Source organism: Mus musculus, chromosome 12 (genome assembly GCF_000001635.26).
Source record: "Mus musculus strain C57BL/6J chromosome 12, GRCm38.p6 C57BL/6J".
In the NCBI taxonomy this organism is placed as follows: domain Eukaryota; kingdom Metazoa; phylum Chordata; class Mammalia; order Rodentia; family Muridae; genus Mus; species Mus musculus.
The window spans coordinates 78908026-78927745 of NC_000078.6; the positions used below are offsets into that span (position 1 = coordinate 78908026).

At 45.5% G+C, this 19720-nt stretch overlaps 1 long non-coding RNA gene across 5 annotated transcripts in view; it reads left to right on the forward strand.

The window, feature by feature from the left end:
* Positions 1–2948: 2948 nt before the first annotated feature.
* Gm46359 overlaps positions 2949–19720 on the forward strand; it is a 34103-nt gene continuing 17331 nt past the window's right edge. The window contains exons 1-5 of one of the 5 annotated variants that reach the window (XR_001780633.2): positions 2949–4465; positions 8152–8279; positions 8903–9010; positions 13555–13694; positions 18024–18296. This is a non-coding gene — a long non-coding RNA (predicted gene, 46359). Of the gene's footprint in view, positions 4466–8151; positions 8280–8497; positions 9011–13554; positions 13695–18023; positions 18297–19720 lie in introns of those variants that run through there. The other 4 variants (XR_001780632.2, XR_001780634.2, XR_001780631.1 and 1 more) reach the window with 4 other exon arrangements.

Sequence of the window (19720 nt, forward strand, 5' to 3'; positions counted from 1 at the left end):
CTGTCTACTCCTTTTAGGAGGCATGGACTGGGCCTTTTCTTTAGAAAACGGGTTCTTAAGTGGGTTCTCTGAAAGGGGGGAAGTTGGTTTTTTCTCCTGGTGGTGTTTCTCCCAGGAACAGCTAAGGCGCTTCCTTTGAGGGAAACCCCTGTCCCAGCCCACCCCGTCTGATTCACTGGACCTTCAGTGTGACTCACCTCCTCTGTCTTCCCCAGTCTGTCATGACTGCACCACCAACCTACCAAGGAACCGCGATGACATAAACCCAGCTCAACCAGAAGAAAACAGACAGCAGGAACGCTTGGACTTGGGGAGGAGGAAGGAACCTCCAGACTCAGGCAGACACCTTTTAGTTATGAAGGGCCAGGCAATGCCTATCACGTATCAGTGAGTAGAGAAAGCTGTTAGATGAGTGTTTGTATGCAATGACTCATAGCCTAATGTGAATTAGAGAGTCATTCCTTTGGCTTTGGATAAGAATCCTCTGTTTACATCCAGTAGATCCTTATTCACAATGAGCACTTTGGCTTAGTGAGTTTGTCAGAATGACCACCTATCCCTGGAGAATCAGAGCTGGAAGTGTGGGTCGAGGCAAGACAAGTCTCAAAGCCCACCCCTAGTGACACTCCCCCAGCAACGCTGCCTCATTTTTTAAAAAATTGAGCCCTAACTTTTTAACTTCCAATAGCTAGCAAGCAACTTAACCAATCACTAAAATGGTTCAAAAGGATGATTTCAATAGTTACATAAAATTTCATTATGACTTTGTCATAACCTATTCAATCACTTCCATACTGGCTGATTTAGCTGTCTTGTATTTGTTACCTTTTTTTGAGGCAGGGTCTTATTATATAAGCCAGGCTGGTCTTGCACTTAAGATTCTCCTGTCTCCGGCTGGAGAGATGGCTCAGCTGGTAAGAGCACTGACTGCTTTTCCAGAGGACCTGGATTTAATTCCCAGCAACCACACGGTAGCTCAACAACAACAACAACAAAACGTGCCTGTAACTCTGGTTCCAGGGAATATGACACCCCTCACACAGATATATGTAGGCAAAACACTAAAGCAGATGAAATAAAATAAATAATTAAAAAAACATTAACAAGATCCTCCTGCTTCAGTCTCCTGGGTGCTGGATTCGAGACCTGTGGTAAATCCTCACTACTAAGCTTCTTCCCAGACAAGCCCCCATCCCCACCCCTGTGATCTCCTCACCAGCATCCCAGTCTCTACACCAGCATCAAATATGTATTTTTTTGAAATCTGCTGATTTCCTCATGAACCAGAGACATAGGCTGTGTCATCTGTCAGGATGAACCCTGCTTCCTGGAACAACTTCCTGTGGACGTGACTGAGAACTGGAAGAAGCCTGGGCCAAGGAAGTCCCAGACAGGGGCAGTGGACATAGGGAAAGGGGGACATATGGCATCCGAGATCCTACAGTGTACCCAAAAGCACTTGAATAGGGTGTGTAGCTCAGGTACTGGGTTTGGTCCCCAGCACTGTAATAACAACAACAATAACAACAGCCCACCATAAATCAGGGATGGTTCATGGTCTGTCATCCGACGTCATTGCGTTCATTCACTTAACAGCAGGAGACGTACATTGAGTGTGTCAGAAGTACAAAGCACAATGTTCAGTGAGCAGTCTGCAGATGTTCCCCTGGTCAGTCATCAGCATAAACACAATGAATGTCACTTAGTGACATAATAAAGGCAAATGAGCCAGGCAGTGGTGGCACACACCTTTAATCTCAGCACCTGGGAGGCAAAAGCAAGAGGAACTTTGAGTTTGAGGCCAGCCTGGTCTGAAGAGTGAGTTCCAGGACAGTCAGAGATACACAGAGAAACTCTGCCTTGAAAACACAAAACAAACAATGGATAGCTAAGTAAACAGACAAACAAGCAGACAAAGACAAAAAAAAAAAAAAAATTGCCAAATCATGACTCTGCCCAAGCTCATCCACTAAACTACGGAAGGAACAGGGTGGCTCTCAACCTACTTGGATTCTGCGGCTTTTCAGCTCTGTGATGCTTCAAAGGCAGTTCAATAGAGACACTTATTTCAGATTTGTACGTTTTTGTCTTTTCCCAGAAAAATGCTGCAAGTCCCTTTGTTGTTTTCTTGTTTTGTTTCTGTTTTGTTTTTTGTTTTTGTTTTTGTTTGGTTGGTTTTTTTTTTTTTTTTTTTAGATAAGATCTCACTACCTAGTTCAAACTGATCTCAGACATGTTATGTAGCAAAGGCTGGCTCAAACGCAAGATCTTCCTGCCCCAGGACTTTCATGCTGGTCTACAGGTGTGCACCATCACCTGTGTGGCCCTCCTTCAGCCCAGTCAGTCAGCCATCAGGGAGGGAAGGGATGGCTCACCCCACAGTACTGCTGAGCTGTGCATTCCACAGTGTTAAACAGATTCTCAGTTTATAGTGGGTTTATGGAGCTATAACCCCACTGTAAGTCAGGAAGAATGTATATTTTTTCACTCACTATTTCATCTATTCATTCATTCATTAACAGACTGTGTCAGAGATGCCAAGCATAATTTGCTGTGAGCAATTCACAGACTTTGCTTTTGTCACTAATCAGTGTGGCCCCTACAAAGGTCACTCGGTAAAAGCTATTGCCCCTGTCCCCTCTCCTGCCCAGCTGGCCCCTTCCATCCTGGTGCTTCAGGAAACTGTATCTCTCTAGAATCTAGAGGCTAGATACTCAGCAGGTCTTTGCAAGGACCAGAGCCCAGATTCCCTGCTTCCTAAGGGTGGCATCAGCCCTGCCTAACCCCTGGAGAACTCAGGCTTCAGAGAGACATTCATGTAGGGGCTGTAGGGTTTGGGGTGCGGCAGGATGGTGACTCAGCCCTGTAAGCAGGCAGGACCCGACTTGTTGGAGAGAGATAAGGGCCCCTCCGCGCCTCTCTTACACAGTTCCCTCCCTTTCCTTAACTCCCTTCCCCAGTTGTTATTCCTGGAAATTGGTGGTTTTTTTCCTTTTGTTTATTTTGTGTGGGGTAAAGGGACTGGGGGAGTATAATCTTGGTTTGGGGATGTCTGAGAAACTGAAGAGCAGGAAAAAGTGGGTTACGGTATCCTGTGCCTAACACTGTGCAGGCCCCTGGTCACATCTGCTTGGCAGGCTTCAGAAGTCACCATCGGACTGGTCCGATTGGCCCTCAGAGTAGCTGCAGGCCTCCTACCGGGGCTACCTGGTCTCAACGCTTAGAACAAAAGGTTGTGCTGCACGAAAGAAAGAGACCCGGGCTGTGCAGTGAGGGTAAAGAGCCAAGTGTCCGCGCACAGGGCTGTCTCCTCCCAAGGAAGGGAGTTTCCTCTTCACCTAAAATCGTGGTCTGCTCACCAAGCCAGATCCCAGCAGAAGGGCAGCTGGCGTGTCCCGGCTCCCCCCCCCCCCTTCAACTTTGTGGAAAAGTAGCAGAAGTCCGAGATTCTGAAGCCTAGGTTAGGTAAGTTTCATTCTAAGAAATCCCTTTACAACCTAGATGGAAACTATTCAGGAAAAAAGAAAATGTAAAAACCCGAGCGATTCTGAAGGTGAGCTGGCTGGCCCCCTGGAGCCTGGAAATTCCCTAACTGCCCCAAACCATCCCCAGGCCGAGACTCTTAATCCCAACTGAAGATCAGTCCTCTGAGAAGGACTGAGAAAAAGCACTGCAGGGAACCGCTACGCCAGGGTCTGTGTCCTGCCCCGATGCTGAGAAGAGTTTGGGGCAGCCAGCAGCAACCCGTACTGCTCGTACTGCTCGGCCTTTCAGCCTGAGGCTGGAAGGCAAAAGTCCTGAGGACGCCCCTTTACACACCCAGCCCCACCCTCGGGAGAGGCTGCCTGTTGCTAGGTGGAGCAGTTTGCTAGGGAAATTAAAAGCCGGGTGAAGAAAGCCAGAGCCAGCTTCAACTGCAGAGCTAAGAACTAAAGGGAGGCTCCCGGTCAGGGTGGCGGGCGGGGGCGTGTTGGGCAGAGGCGACTGCAGACTTCCTAAAGCTAAAAATCGGGAGAGAAGGCAAGGGCGTTGAACTCTGATTCATGTCCATCGCTCCGCTTTTGGGGTTCCTTCGAACCGGGCCGCCCCGACTAGAAATTCCCAGGGCGAATTTGATGCTTCCGAGGCTGAGAGATGCTAAGCAGCGTTCGCAGACGTCTTCCAGGCTAACACAAGCGCCAAATAATTGAGACAACCCACAAACTCCAGCTCGGCCGCCACCGCAGGAAAGTAAACTAGTAGTTACACATTTTAAGGAGGCACGTGTCTCGGAGTCATGCAGGGGCAGGATCTGGCCCGGAGAGTGCATGTCTCCTTAAATGTTGCACCCACTCGTTCGCTTGGCCGCCTCCACAGTCCTAGTCTTGACTAGGAGAGTGGGACTTCAAAAGTAGGAACTTTCCATTCCTTGCAGGATGCTTGCCTCCTCTGTATGGAAACTTGCGAGTCCTCTAGTTTTGTGAAGGTAATAATAATCTCTTCTCATTTGAAGATCAGAAATTAAGATATATCGAAGGCAATTAAGGATGTGGTTCTAGTAAGTGCAAAGATTTAATAAGCAAACTACCGCCTGCAGGCTCGGGATTTGATCTTAATAAAGTGTATAACCGACTCTACTGAGCCTGCGGCTTTGCTGTTTTATTTTATTTTTTGAAAAATAGCTATTTTTAAAGATTGCTTTATTTTATCTTACATGTATGTATTCTGCATGCCTGTATGTGAGCCACATGCATGCCTAGTGCCTGGGGAGGCCAGAGAACATCAGATGCACTGGAACTAAATTTATAGATGGCTGTGAGCACCTCTGATGTGGATGCTGGGAACTAAACCTGGATTCTCTGTAAGAGCAGCCAAGTGCTCTTAAACACCAAGCCACCACTACAGCTCCAACTTTGTATTTTAAAAATTAAAAAAGAGCATCGAAGCAGAGGTCATCTCTCTACCACCCCGGCTTTGATTCCACCCCCACCCCCACCCCGTGGGTTAGGGTAGAATTAAAATGGCATTTTGAAGGTATATTAATACAAAGGAGTCTATTTCTTTTCTCTTCTTCCTTTGGTTTAGCAAGAAAGGGTTTCTCTGTGTGGCCCTGATCAGGCTGGCCTGGAACTCACCTGCTTCTGCCTCCCAAGTTCTGGTTTTAAAGGCATACACCACTATCGCTGCTGCAACCACTACCACCAGCCTAAGTAGTTTCTTTCTCTTTCTTTCTTTCTTTCTTTCTTTCTTTCTTTCTTTCTTTCTTTCTTTCTCTCTCTCTCTCTCTCTCTCTCTTTCTTTCTCTTTCTCTCTCTCTCTCTTTCTCTCTCTCTTTCTCTCTCTTTTTTTAAATATTTATTATATATAAGTACACTGTAGCTGTCTTCAGACACACCAGAAGAGGGCATCAGATCTCATTTTTGATGGTTGTGAGGGTCCACCACGTGGTTGCTGGGATTTGAACTCAGGACCTCAGGAAGAACAGTCAGTGCTTTTAACCACTGAGCCATCTCTCCAGCCCCAAGGAGTTCGTTTCTAAGGTTGCCTGTCTCATCAGGCTAACAGAGAGCTTCTTGCTTATGTATTGTATCTGGGGTGCCTTTACTTCTGTGTTGTCTCCTGAAAGGGGGTGGGAGGGAGAGGTGATGACTGCAAGCCGGTAACTGCATACTTTGAGTCTCCAAGAAGAGCCAGTGAGAAGCTAGTTGGGGTGGTATAGAGATTCCTACAGCTGGGAGATAGAAGAGGGACAATCCTGGAGTTAAGGCATCCTCAGCTCCATATTAACTTGAAGCCACTCTGGACTACAGGAGAGACCCTGTTCTTGTAAAAAGAGCCCTTGCTTCATGTGCTAGTTAGTAGTTAGTCAGTTAGTTTTTGTCAACTTGACATGAGTTAGCATCCTCTGAGAAAAGATGATGCTCAATTGAGAAAATGCCTCCATCATTCTGGCCTAGAGGCAAGTCTGTGGGAACTTTTTCTTTTTTAATGATTGACGTTACAAGATCTAGCCCACTCCACCCCTGGACAGATGGTCTATATCAGAAAAGCAAGCCACGAAGAGCACTCCAATGGAAAGCAGTCCAGGAGATGCTCCTCTGAGGAGCGCTTCGGTTTCTGTCTCCCGGTGCCTACCTTGAGTTCCTGCCCAGCTTCCCTCAGTGATGCGCTGTGATCATCACTGTAAGTGTAAGAACAAACTTTTCTGCCCTGGGTTGTTGTAGGCTAGTGTTTTATCACAGCACCAAAAATCAAATGAGAGCGTTGCACAACCCTGGGGACCCGTGTTCAGATCCCCAGCAACTACATAGAAAGCCGGGTACAAGCACCTGTAACCCCAGTGCTTGGAAGGTAGACAGGAATTTTACTGCAGCTGCCACACCCCAGGTTCAGCAAGACCTTGTCTCAAGGGAATAAGGAAGAGCAATGCAGGCAGACACCTCACAGGTCCCAATCTGGGCTCTGCATACCCAGATATGTGCATTCACATGTACCTATAACACACACTCGTGTGTGCATACACACACACACACACACACACACCAAGTGGAACAGTTCCAGGCCTGATGATGACCTACGGTAGGCCCTGTAAAGATAACACTTATGACCACCGAGTGACTCACTCACCTGGCTAAGGCACTAAAGTCTAAAGGCACAGTCTGAGTCTTCAGAAAGAACACAAAATTACGCAACAGCTGGGGAGATCTCCCTACACACTTGACCTCTGAACTAGACAGTCTGTTGTGCTTTGTAGGTTTCTAGTCTGTGTTGTTGTTTTAATTTTTTTTTGAGATTTACTTATTTTATTTATATGAGTACACTGTAGCTGTCCTCAAACACACCAAAAGAGGGACCAGAAGAGGGCATTGGATAGCATTACAGATGATTGTGAGCCACCATGTGGTTGCTGGGATTTGAACTCAGGACCTCTGGAAGAGCAGTGACTGCACCTAACTGCTGAGCCATCTCTCCAACCCTTAAATGCTTTTTAAAATCTCTTCCCCTGCTGCCACAGTTCACTGCTTCCAGAGGGCTCACCTCCGGCAGCTGTTGTGTAAACTGCGAACCATCTGATGGACCCTAACAAATAATCCAGATGTGTAGAACAGGGCGTGGCATAAGGACAAATGGCATCTGACTGAAGATGTGGGAAGTGTTCTAGTCATGTGAACGGCTTCTATAGAATATTTTTAAATCTTTAAGAACCAAGCTGGGCCTGAGGAGACGACCATCAGTAAAGTGTTTGACTTACAAACACGAGAGCCTGAGTTTAATCCCTGGACCCAGTTGTAGTGGGACATCCTTGTAATTCGTACCCAGAGTAGGGAGACAGGGGGATTCCTAGGAATCCCTGGCCTGCCTAGCCTACTTAATGAATTGCCATCGAGTTACCCTGTGTCTTAATAAAAACATGGATGGCCACTGAAGAAGCACCCAAGGTTAGCCTTTGACCATCACATATACACACATGTACACACACACACACACACACACACACACACACACACACACACACACATACACACACACACTACCCCACCCCTAAACCTATTTGAAGGACCAGGCTAGTATCACAGTGGTAGATTCCCTAGCATGAGAGAGGTTTTGGCATAGGAAGAGACTGACACTTTTGGAGATAGACAGTTCTTAGAAACGCCAAGACACGTACTTTTGATATGCATGCTAACCAGTCCAGAGGCACCCCTCCCCTATCTGGCCTGTACACCCCAGGAGACAACACATTTCTGCTTTAATCATCTCGAAGTCATCCAAGGGCCAGGCACAAGACAACCAGGGGCACCCCAAAATTGTAGAGCCCTTTATGGGCAATCCCAGACTGTTCCTCCTGCCTTCCTGACCTTCCCTCACTAAAGACCACAGCCTAAGTTTTCTCCTTCCTTGTGTCTTAGAGTTTCTGACTGCAGCCCTTCCTGTCTCTGGGCTTGTGAGTATATGAACTTCTCCATGTCTTTCCTGCTTCTTTTCTCACGAGTGTATCTGGACTCTCGTAGGAGAGTCCCAAGCACAGCTTCCCCAGGCCTGCGCTTGGTGAGCAAAGGCGACATATAAGGAATTCTGAGTGGATGGAATAGCTGTGTAATGTATAAGGACATTGATAGCAGAAAAACTACAGGTTTTTGTTTTGTTTTGTTTTGTTTTTTTCTGAGACAGGGTTTCTCTGTGTAGTCCTGGCTGCCCTGGAACTCACTCCGTAGACCAGGCTGGCCTCAAACTCAAGAGATCCACCTACCTCCGACTTTTGAATGCTGAGAATAACGGCGTGGGCCACTACTACCCAGGTGAAAATATAGGTTTTAAAATAATGCCATTATTACTATTTTAGTTGTTAGGGTTACCAAGGGCTGGAGAGATGACTCAGTGGTTAAGAGCATACACTCTTGCAGAAGACCTGAATTCTGTTCCTTGTGCTACATCAACCACAGCCATCTTTAACTCCAGACCCAAGGATCTGACGCCCTCTTCTGGCCTCCATGGGCACTGCACTCAGCAGCACAAACCCACACAGAGATATACACATACTCATATAATGAATAAAAAAAAAATTTTTTTTTTGAGATGGAATCTCACTATGCAGGCCTGACTGGCTGGAGGGGAACTTGATGTGTAGACCAGGCTGGCCTTGAACTTGTAGAGTTCTGCCTGCCTTATTTTACAGATGAGTGTTTGCCTGCTTGTATATCTCTGTACTGCTTGAATGCCTGATGCCCATGGAGGGCAGAAGAGGGTGTCAGATCCTCTAGATCTGGTGCCCCCATTTGGCATGCAGGTGTGAATGCAGGCAGAACTATATATCATTCCCTCAACCTTGCCCTCTGTCCTGGGTGTTCCCTCTTCTGCTTGACTTACTCTTTTGGTGTCGCTTTCCATTGTTTCCCTTGCTACTATTGTTTGTTTTCTTAAGACAGGGTATCACAATGGAGACTGGGCTGGCACAGAACTTACTGTGTAGAACAAGGTAGCCTCAAACTTTTGGCAGTTTTCCTGCCTCTCTGCAGGGTGAGCCTTCAGGGTGAGTATTTCCCACTGTACTTTTTGTTTGCTTTATTCAGCTTTTTTTTTTTTAAGTTTAAAAATTGCATTAACTGATTTATTTTCTGGTGGCGAGGACACAGGGCACGGCAAACCTGTGTGTCTTGAGTTCAGAAGGTGAGAAGGGAGCTTGCAGGAACCAGTCCTCTCCTTCTGTCCTGTGGGTGCCGTGGATCAGACCCAGGTCATCGGGCCTGGCAGCTACTGCCTTTACCCACAGAGCCATTTCACTGGCCCTTCACTGAGTTTTTCATCTCCAGAATTTCAGATTGATTTTTTTTTCTTCAAAAATCTCAGTCTCAGCCGGGCGCGGTAGCGAACGCCTTTAATCCCAGCACTAGGGAGGCAGAGGCAGGCAGATTTCTGAGTTCAAGACCAGCCTGGTCTACAGAGTGAGTTCCAGGACAGCCAGGGCTATACAGAGAAATCCTGTCTCAGAAAAAAAAAAAAAAAATCTCAGTCTCCTTGCTAGTTTCTCATCCATATGGTGGCTTTCCCATACATTGACATTCTTACTGTGTCCCCTCTACAACCTTTTTTGTTGGTGGCTTTTTGAGACAGGCTTCTCTGTGTAAAGCTGGTTGTCCTGGAATTTGCTTTGTAGACCAGGCTGGCCCCAGCTCAAAAAATCCCTCTGTCTCTGCCTCCCGAGTGCTGGGATTGAGGGCACATGCCACCACACTTAGATTTTTTTTTTAAGATTTATTTATTTATATATCATGTAGCCCTGGCTGGCCTGGAACTTGCTATGTTGACCAGACTGGCTTTAAATTGACAGAGATCTTCCTGCCCCTTCCTCCTAAATGCTGGGATTAAATATATATTATACCACTCCCAGCTCTCTCTCTCTCTCTTTTTTTTTTCTGAGACAAGGTTTCTCTGTGTAGCCCTGGCTGTCCTGGAACTCACTCTGTAGACCAGGCTGGCCTCGAACTCAGAAATCCACCTGCCTCTGCCTCCCAAGTGCTGGGATTAAAGGTGTGCTATTTTTTTTTTAAAGAAATACACTCAAAGTTTATTACCACGAATGACCATAGGCGGAAAATGGCAAAAATGTAAAGTATGAAGCTAAAAATTAACTATGGTAAAAGTTACAATAATAAGTAAATTAAGTTAAGGATGGGGCCAGAGAGAGGAGAAAGAAAAAATGGAAAGAAAAAAAAAAAAAGATCAGGGGAAGGGAGAGAAGAAAGGAGAGAGGAGAGGGAAGGGAGGGAAGAAGAGAGGAGAGGAGAGGACAGGAAAGAGGGGGAAGGGAAGAGAGGGGAGGGGAGAAGAGGGGAGAGGAGAAACAAAGGGGAGGGGCAAGTACTACACCACGTTGCTGCCAGTTTTAAGTGAGTTTCATCATCAGAGTGGCCACTAGAGGGCAACCAAACCTCGCGTCGTTGAAATGGTCATTGGCAGGTAAGGTGGAGGAGGCTGTGGCAGAAGTGCTTTCTCTCCGCAGCAGATTCAGGGGATCCAAGCTGGAGCCAAAGCCTCGCTCCTGTGCTCCCTCCTTTCTTTTCAGGGTTCCTGTACTAAACCCAAGACACAGTCGGAGTATTCTTGGTGTTTATAGGAGCTTGGGAATGTTGTATTGGCCTCCACTCCCCCAGATGGGGCATCTCTGCTGTTTCTAGAACATTTGAGAAGCTATCTACCCACATACACAAGGTGTCCTCAATGCACCAAACTCAAACTGCACCTTGCTCCTTAAGATCAGAGTAAAATACACAGTGATAGCTGGGGGGGGGGGGGGGGGGACGGGGACGCTTAGTGATTAAACACTGGCCATGCAAAAGTGAAGACCAGAGTCCCAATCCTCATGACTAAAGCTGCTTGAACAGGGTAGCCCATTTTAAATCCCGCCTCAGAAGATGAAGACAAGACCCTCTAGAGCAACACGGCAGGAGAGACTACCCATACCAGTTAGCTCTGGGTTTAGGCAGAGAGACCCTGCTTCATTGAATAAGGTAGGAGAGAAATCAAGAATGATGTGCAAAATCAACTTTGACCCTCCAAATGAAAACCATACACATTGGCGCCCAAACATGCAAACGGAAAAAGAAATAACTTAAAATTTATCGTCTGTTGTGGCGTTTTCAAACAGAGAAACGGGACAAAGGCTTTCTGCCAGGACGTAGCATTTATTTGTTCTGGCACTTGATCAGCAGATTTATATCCAAAGACTGAGCCCCACGTGCGGCAAGGCGTAGCTTGTATACTTTTGTTAGTTCCCCCATACATTTTATTACCTTTATCTCCCTTATAGGGAAACATCCATTCTAATTATGTGGTCTGTTACAGGCTCAAGATATAGCCATGCATGCATACACAGGACACAGGTCATGCCATGTTTCCTTCCCTTTGTGTTGGGAGGACAATTACCACACACCCACGCGAGCTCCTTAGGTGCCTCCTAGTGCTTACACATATGTAATCTTCCAACCATCCTCTAGAGGGTGCTATTGCCATGATTGTTGCGTAAGCCTACAAACTCAAGCAGCCCGCCTCCTCAGCGTGGCTTTTAAGCTGTATGTACCCTGCCTTTGCAGAGAACTGCATGTTAATCTACCTCACGGTCTCCTTCCACCTTTGGACTAAGTCAGGGATAGAGACCCAGCTTACTCAGCTCAGTCCTGCCTTTCCACCCTGGGCTCGAGGCCTGTCCTTTCCTTCCTTAAGTGTTGGGTATTTGTCATTCTGTGTCTGTGGAAGAATTCCTGCACCACCACCACCCCACATTCACCTGTGATGTGACCTGGCAACCTCATGATCTTTGAGCAGCCAGCTTCCTCATATAATGATCTAAAAAACAAAACAACAACAACAAAAAACATTTAAAAATATATTTATCTTATAATTTTACATAAATAAGTTTTGCCTGAATGTATGATGTTTATCACGAGTGCCTAGTGTGACAAGAAAGTTGTAAGCAGACATGTGGGTGCTGGGAATTGAACTCAGGTCCTCAGTGAGAACAATAATTGTTTTTAACCATTGAGCCAACTCTCCATCCCTCATCTGGTAATCTTAATGTCGGTCTTCATGGCAAGTGGAACGACCTCATGGGAGTCAGAGAGATGCTAGGATTACAGCATTGGGAGAAATATTAAGGTTTAAGATGTATCATTTCATTTTATATACATTAGAACCCACAGGGATAAAATAACTTTTTCAAACTCCATCAGGCTGAAGCTGAACCGGAAGCGAAGTTTTCCATTAATAACACTATCAGCGATGGTTATACCTAACACCTGTGTAAGAGGTGTTGCAAGCCAGCAAACCAACAGTAGACCCTTTGTATTGTCTTATCATTTAGTATACCTGTAACTTGGAATGAGGGCAGAGAATTTTATTTGCTTTCGCTTCTTCAGTAAATGTTTTTGAAAACGACTTTTTGAAAGACAGGGTTTCAAGTCTCCCAAGCTGCCTTAAACTTGGATGATCCTCCTGCTTCCACCTCCTTGGTGCTAGTTAGGATTACAGGCATGATACAGGGGTTAGAAAGAAGACACAGCGTGTAAGAGCACTTGCCTGCTATTCTTCCAGGAGACACACACCAGGCAGCTCACAACACCCGGACTACAGTTCCAGGGTATCTGACAACCTCTTTTCGCTTCTACTGGTCACACACAAACACACACACACATACAATACATACTCACACACACATATACACACAAACACACTCTCATATACACACACACTCTTCATTTAAAAAATCTTTAACAGTATTTTCCACCTTTTACTTCACTGAAGACATGGAATGGGCCAGGGTGTGGTTTAGCAGCAGGGCCTGTCTCTATTACATGGGAAGCCCTGAACATGATCCTCAGAACTCAAAAAATAAACATAAGAGACTAGTGACTGGAAAGGCGGTCCCAGAGTGTGAGGCTGAAACAGCTTTTTCACAGGACCTGAGTTCAGTTCCCAGCACCCAAGTTGGGCAGTTCACAACTCCCTCTAACTCCAGCTCTAGGCAATCCAATGTGTTCTCCAGCCTTTGAGGTCACCTGAAGTCATGTGTACCTACCACCCCATAAACTTAGTTAAAATAATAAAAACACATCTTAAACACACAAACCTGACACACAAAACAAAGATACAGAGCAAGAAGCATGAGCTCTTTCAACCCTTCCCCCGGCCCCTTCTGCTTCATGGGTAGTCACTAGTGATTGGAAACATCTACCCAGAGGTTCACAGTTTAAACAATGCTTTTCCATAAATCATCTCACGGATTCTAGCACTAACTCCGTAAGACATGCTGGGAGTAAATGATTATTGTCTCCATTTACAGATAGGGTTTCAAAATGTCTAGCGACTTGTCCAGAATTAGGTCTCTAAAAGATGGTGGAGCCAAGACTGAAAGCCTGGTGGTCAGAAACTTCTAAATTATGCCCCACTGAATCCCTTGATGACAGAGCCTTGGGTACTTGAAACCAGAATGTCCCATAAATAGTCCTGCTACAAAGACAGATTTTGCAGTTGGTCAGGAAACAGGAGAAAATTTGTCCTTCCTTGATGTTTGCATTCCAGAGGGGGGACTGCTCATGTTCTGCTCTGGGCAGGATTTCAAGAACACCCCTCCCCTGTCTCAGCGGATCTAAGGATGAAACGCCAGCAGTGGAGAGGCCCAGGAAGATGGACTGGAGCCATCCATACAGCTGCCTTCACAAGTGAGTGTAGTGTGTACTCTCACACTTGAGGAGCCGAAAGTCTGAACTCAGGGTGTCCAAAGGACTAGGTTCTTTGAAGATGGGAGGGAACCTGTCCCGAGTCTCTTACCTTCTGGGGTATGTTGGCAATGATGGAATGTTTTGTTTTGCAGACACATTCCTCCACTTTGTCTCTCATTCACAACATGGCTTCTCCATGTGTTTTCTCTTTTATAAAGACACCAGTCATTGGGTGTAGGGTCCATCCTAACCCCAGTATGACCTCATTATAACTGATTCTGCTTGCAAAGGCCTTATTTAAAATCAGTCCCATCCTGGAGGGCATGAATGCTGAGGAGACATCATTCGACTTAGTACACTGTCTCCTCCTGTTTCATACATTAAGTGGGGACGGCACTTCTGGAATATTGAGTCTTTTAAAGATGAGTAATGTTTTAATCCAGGAAGATAGTGCAAAGATAAGTCTGCCCATTTACAGGGAGGGAAAAGTCAAGAGGGAAAGGCAGCTGTGAGCGTCCTCAGCAATCCAAAGACAGCTGCTGGCTGATGCCAAGAAATGACATCTGCTGGGTCAGGAGGGTGGAAGTGTATCATTTTAGCTGTGTGGCTTTTGGGTCAAATGCTTTTATTTTAGTAAGCACAAGAATAAGAGTGGCCTAGGGGAAAGGGAACAGAAAGGGAGAGAGCAAGATTGTTCAAAACAGAAACTCAGAAAATAAAGTATGTGGTTGGGGTTGAGTAAATGCTTTGGGGTAAAACATATTTACTCAAAGAAAAAAATTAAATAGAAAGAGTAAAGAAAAACCTGATTGACCTAGGGATGGATTTTCATTCTGATTTTTTGTTTTGTTTTGTTTTTGAGACAGACTTTTGTGTGTGTGTGTGTGTGTGTGTGTGTGTGTGTGTGTAGCCCTGGCTGTCCTAGAACTATCTCTGTAGGCCAGGTTGGTCTAGAACTATTTCTGTAGGCCAGGCTGGCCTCAAACTCACAGAGATCCACTTGCCTCTGCCACCTGAGTGCTGGGATCCTGTGCCACCACCAACAGTGTTTCTGATTTTTAAAAATCTTTTAAAAAAATTATGTGTATGTGTGACCATGTGCACATGAGTACAGGTGCCCTTGAGGCCACAGACATGGGGTTCCCTGTATCTAAGAGTTGCCGGTAGTTGTGAGCCACCTGGCATAAGTACTGGGAATCAAACTGTATTCCTGTGTGAGAGTAGTCCCTGCTTTAAATTACTGAGTCACCTCTCCAGCTCCTTTAATTCTGATTGTGAAGTTGAATAATAAGACTAAAATGGGGAGGAAAAAGACAAAATGGGATGTATTATATAACATATATAATTATTAAAATTCATTTGGAATCTGAATGGGCAAAGTTTTGTTTTGTTTTGTTTTGTTTTTAAGGTTGGTTTATTTACTTATTATATATAAATACACTGTAGCTATCTTCAGACACCCCAGAAGAGGGCATCAGATCTCATTATGGATGGTTGTGAGCCACCATGTGGTTGTTGGGATTTGAACTCAGGAAGAACAGTCAGTGCTCTTAACCTCTGAGCCATCTCTCCAGCCCAGGCAAAGTTTTTAAAAAGTTGTTGTTGTTTGCTTGAGACAGGGCCTCACAATTTAACCCATCTTGGCAGGAATTTATAGTCCCCCTCATCAGGCTTGTCGGTGCCGGATCACAGGCATGTGCCACCATGACCAGCTCAAAACATATCAGGACAAAAATAAGAAAAGATAGTCACGTGTAGGGACACATACCTTAATCCCAGCGCTTGGGAGGCAGAGACAGATGGAGTTGTGAGTTTGAGGCCAGCCACCAAAACACAGTGAGGCCTTGATGCAAAAACAGAGAAAAGTTAGGAACCAGCGTAGACTATGTTAAGACAGAAACATTATTTAAAGACTTGGCCGATGGTGAAGAAGCATCCACAGAACACTACAAGAAAGAGCCACTCTGCGGGAAAACTGTGGGATGTCAGCACAGCTTAGGATCAGCTTCCACCCATATTTTTCATATCGTGCATCACGGTATACTCCAAATGGGTCATAAAAAGACACAGAGAGAAATGGAAATGGAAACTTTCAGCTGTGACCAGAGAAAACATTCTAACTATCCCTGCAACAGACATCAGAGACAGGAGGGATGGATCTAAATCTGTTCTTAAAAGCCGTTTGTGCCACCAAATGCAATAAAGCAAACAGGGAAGTGAAAGCCACAGATGGGGAGAGACTCATGGAGCAAATAAAGCTCTCTGCCCAAAATAACTGAAGAACTGCCCCAAGCTTACAAAAAAAAAAAAAAAAAAAAAAAAAAAAACCCAAAACCAGAATCCTGATCCTTTTTGATAAGAATCAAGAGTTCACACACACAAATAGAGAAATGAGCAGCCTCACTGTGAATCTTGAAATCTAAACATCTCTTCTGCCCCCACCGTGAGTGTGTGTGTGTGTGTGTATGTGTGTGTAGGTGTGTGTATGTGTATAGGTGTGTGTGTATATAGATGTGTGTGAGTGTGTGTATAGGTATGAGTGTGAGTGTTTGTACAAGTGTGTGTGAGTGTGTGTGTAGGTGTGTGTGAGTGTGTGTGTGATGCATTTGGAGGTACAATGTTGATATGGGGATCATCTTCAATTATTTCTCCATTTTATTCTTTTCCAATATGACTAATCTTGCTAGCTAGCATGTTCTGGGGGGAGCCTGCCTCTCAATTCTGAGGCTAGAATTAAAGTTGGGACACCAGGGTTTCTGAACCATCTCCCAGTTTCATGCCCAACCGTCTGCTTTTGAGACAGTTTCACTACACACCCCAGGCTAGCCTACACATCCCAGGCTAGCCTACACATCCCAGGCTAGCCTACACATCCCAGGCTAGCCTACAACTCTTCATTCTCCTGTTTCAGTTTCACTACACATCCCAGGCTAGCCTACAACTCTTCACTACACATCCCAGGCTAGCCTACAACTCTTCATTCTCCTGTTTCAGTTTCACTACACATCCCAGGCTAGCCTACAACTCTTCATTCTCCTGTTTTAATTAACTTTTTATGTTGTTAAAAAAAATCAATTTAAGGCCAGTCTGGTGCAGCATATCTTTAATCCCAGCACTTGGGAGGCAGAGGGATATAGATCTCTATGAGTTTGAGACTAACTTGGTCTCCATAATGAGGTATTGTGTCAACGAAACAACCCCTGGAAAAAAGCAATTTAAGGTTCAGTGTGGTGGTGTGTGACTGTTATCTTAGTCCTTGGTGTGTAGAAGCAGGGTGATCAGGAGTTAAAGACCAGACTTGGCTACATAGTAAGAAAGACAGGCAGCAATACATGAGACTCTGTCTCAAAGAAAAGAAAGCAGATATCAATTCTAGCCAAGCATAGTAGTATATGTCTATAATCCCAGCAGTCAAGACATGGAGACAGAAGGATCAAGAGTTCGAGCCAGCCCTGCACTGCTCAAGATCCTGTTTGAAAGCAAAGCAAAATCCATTTAAGTGAAACAATTTTTTGGGAGGGGGAGAATGGGTGGGGTGTTTTGAGACAGGATTTCTCTGTATAGCCCTGGCTGTCCTGAAACTCATTCTGTAGACCAGGCTGGCCTAGAACTCAGAAATCCACCTGCCTCTGCCTCCCAAGTGCTGAGATAAAAAGCATGGGCCACCACTGCCTGGCTAAGTGATACAATTTTATGTTTGGTAGTACAGACATGCTAATATGACTAAACCTTAAAAGCCTGTTTCCATCTTTTGATTCCACAATCTTACTTCCATAGCTATAGCTAAGATGTGGTCCTTGTGGTTTCTACAGTGCTTGTTATAATATTACTCAAGTTAAAAAGAAAATAACTTAAAAGCTAGTTGCTTGTACAACGATTCCTCATGGTGGAGTTTGAGGCAGGAGGATGAAGAGTTGTAGACCAGCCTTGAAATTCTGTCTCAAAAATAAAACAGGTGGGACTAGGTAAATGGCTCAGAGTCACTGGGATGCTCTCAGAATAAAGACGCAGAACCTCTGTGACTCGTTGGTGAGAATCTTTTTTTTTTTTTAAAGATTTATTTATTATTATATGTAAGTACACTGTAGCTGTCTTCAGACACTCCAGAAGAGGGAGTCAGATCTTGTTACGGATGGTTGTGAGCCACCATGTGGTTGCTGGGATTTGAACGCTGGACCTTCGGAAGAGCAGTCGGGTGCTCTTACCCACTGAGCCATCTCACCAGCCCCCCCCTTTTTTTTTTTTTTTTTTTGAGAATCTTTAAAGAGGGCCCAGGAACATTCGTTCTGTAATCAGACCAGATGATTCATTACCACGTTCACATTGCAGAGCACTCAACTACACAAACCACAGACAAGAGAGCCTTTGAAGGACTGAAGAGGGATTCAAGCAACAGGCATGGACATCCAAAATCCCGGACCCTGAGGCAGTGGCAACCCCTCCATGAGATGCCCATAACAGGATACAGTGGCCACAGTCACTGCCTAGTCATCGTGTTGCAGTCAGTTCTACAAGCCCTCCCAAGACTCAGAATGGTCATACAAGGGATTTTTTTTTAATATATATTATAGTATTTTTTAACTTTTTCCCTTTTCCTTTCTTCCCTCCAAATTTCCCATTTACCCTTTCTTGTTCTCTTTGAAATTCATGGCCTCTTTTTTCAATAATTGTTGTCATGTGCATGTCTTCTTCAACATTCCCTGAGCCTCGGGTAAGGAAGTCATAAAAGGTTTGACTGTTTTTGACAAAAGCCCAGGTAGGTCATTTGAATAATTAACCAAACACCTAGAAAGCCTCTGTGGGATTCTTGCTTAAGGGCGTTTCTACTTGCCTGCCACCCTTTCCTTTCCTTTCCTTTTTTTTTTTTTTTTTTTTTTTTTTAAATCTCCTAGGGACCCCAGACTTTAATTAAGAGAATAGAAGTCACCAGGCAGTGGTGGCACATGCCTTTAATCCCAGCACTTGGGAGACAGAGGCAGGCGGATTTCTGAGTTCAAGGCCAGCCTGGTCTACAGAGTGAGTTCTAGGACAGCCAGGGAGGTTATACAGAGAAACACTGCCTCGGAGGTGGAGGGTGGGATGGGGAGGGGAAGAAGGGGGGGCGGGTTGTTGAGATGGCTCCGTGGGTAAGAGCACTGAATGCTCTTCCAGAGGTCCTGAGTTCAATTCCCAGCAGCCACAGGGTGGCTCACAACCACCCGTAATGAGATCTGACCCCCCTCCTCTGGTGTGTTAGAAGATAGCTACAGTGTACTTATGTATAATAATAAATCTTTGTGAGCAGAGGTCCTAAAATTCACTTCCCAACAACCACATGAAGGCTCAAAATAAATAAATCTTTAAGTGACTAGAAGTCAATGCTGTTCAAGACCTGGATGGCATGGCATAAGCATCCCCAGACTGTAACCCTGGAGGCACCACAAGGGGGGGGCTGTCTTTTGTTTAAGTAAGTTTGGTGTTTGCACATTTTGCACAGTATATGTGGTAAAAAACCAAGTTATTAAAGGAGACTTACCAGGCTGCCTATTAAAGAGACTGCCGAGTCTTCCTTCATAAGGGAGGGAGACAGAGCTGATGGCTTGTTCCTAATGTTCTTCTGAGCCTCTCTGCTCCCAGAGGGCTTCCTTTCCTGCACGCTGATCCCTGAGGCCCAGACGTGCCACCACAGCTGCTTCCCACAGAAGTTCTCTTCCTGGAACTTATAGATCCATTCTTGCCCAGAGTCTCGGGGCTTCTTGCCAGGACCTGGGGATGTCACATAATACTACTTTCTGCCAAGGGTGGTCAAACTCCCCCAAGAAGTCTGGGCCAATGCCCAGAAAACCAGGCCGATTGGCACCTGTGTGAGACTAGAGAGTCTATTCTCTATCAGGAATCAGTAAGGGACATTGTGGTAGCCAGACCTAACTCAGCAATGTGCCACGCTGAGGCCCTGAGGCAGACAAGCAGGCTTCTTTTGAAACATTGATTCCTGTCTGAGAGATACAGTCTCCCACTCTTTCCTGGTGGTCCTCACAGCAGCTCCC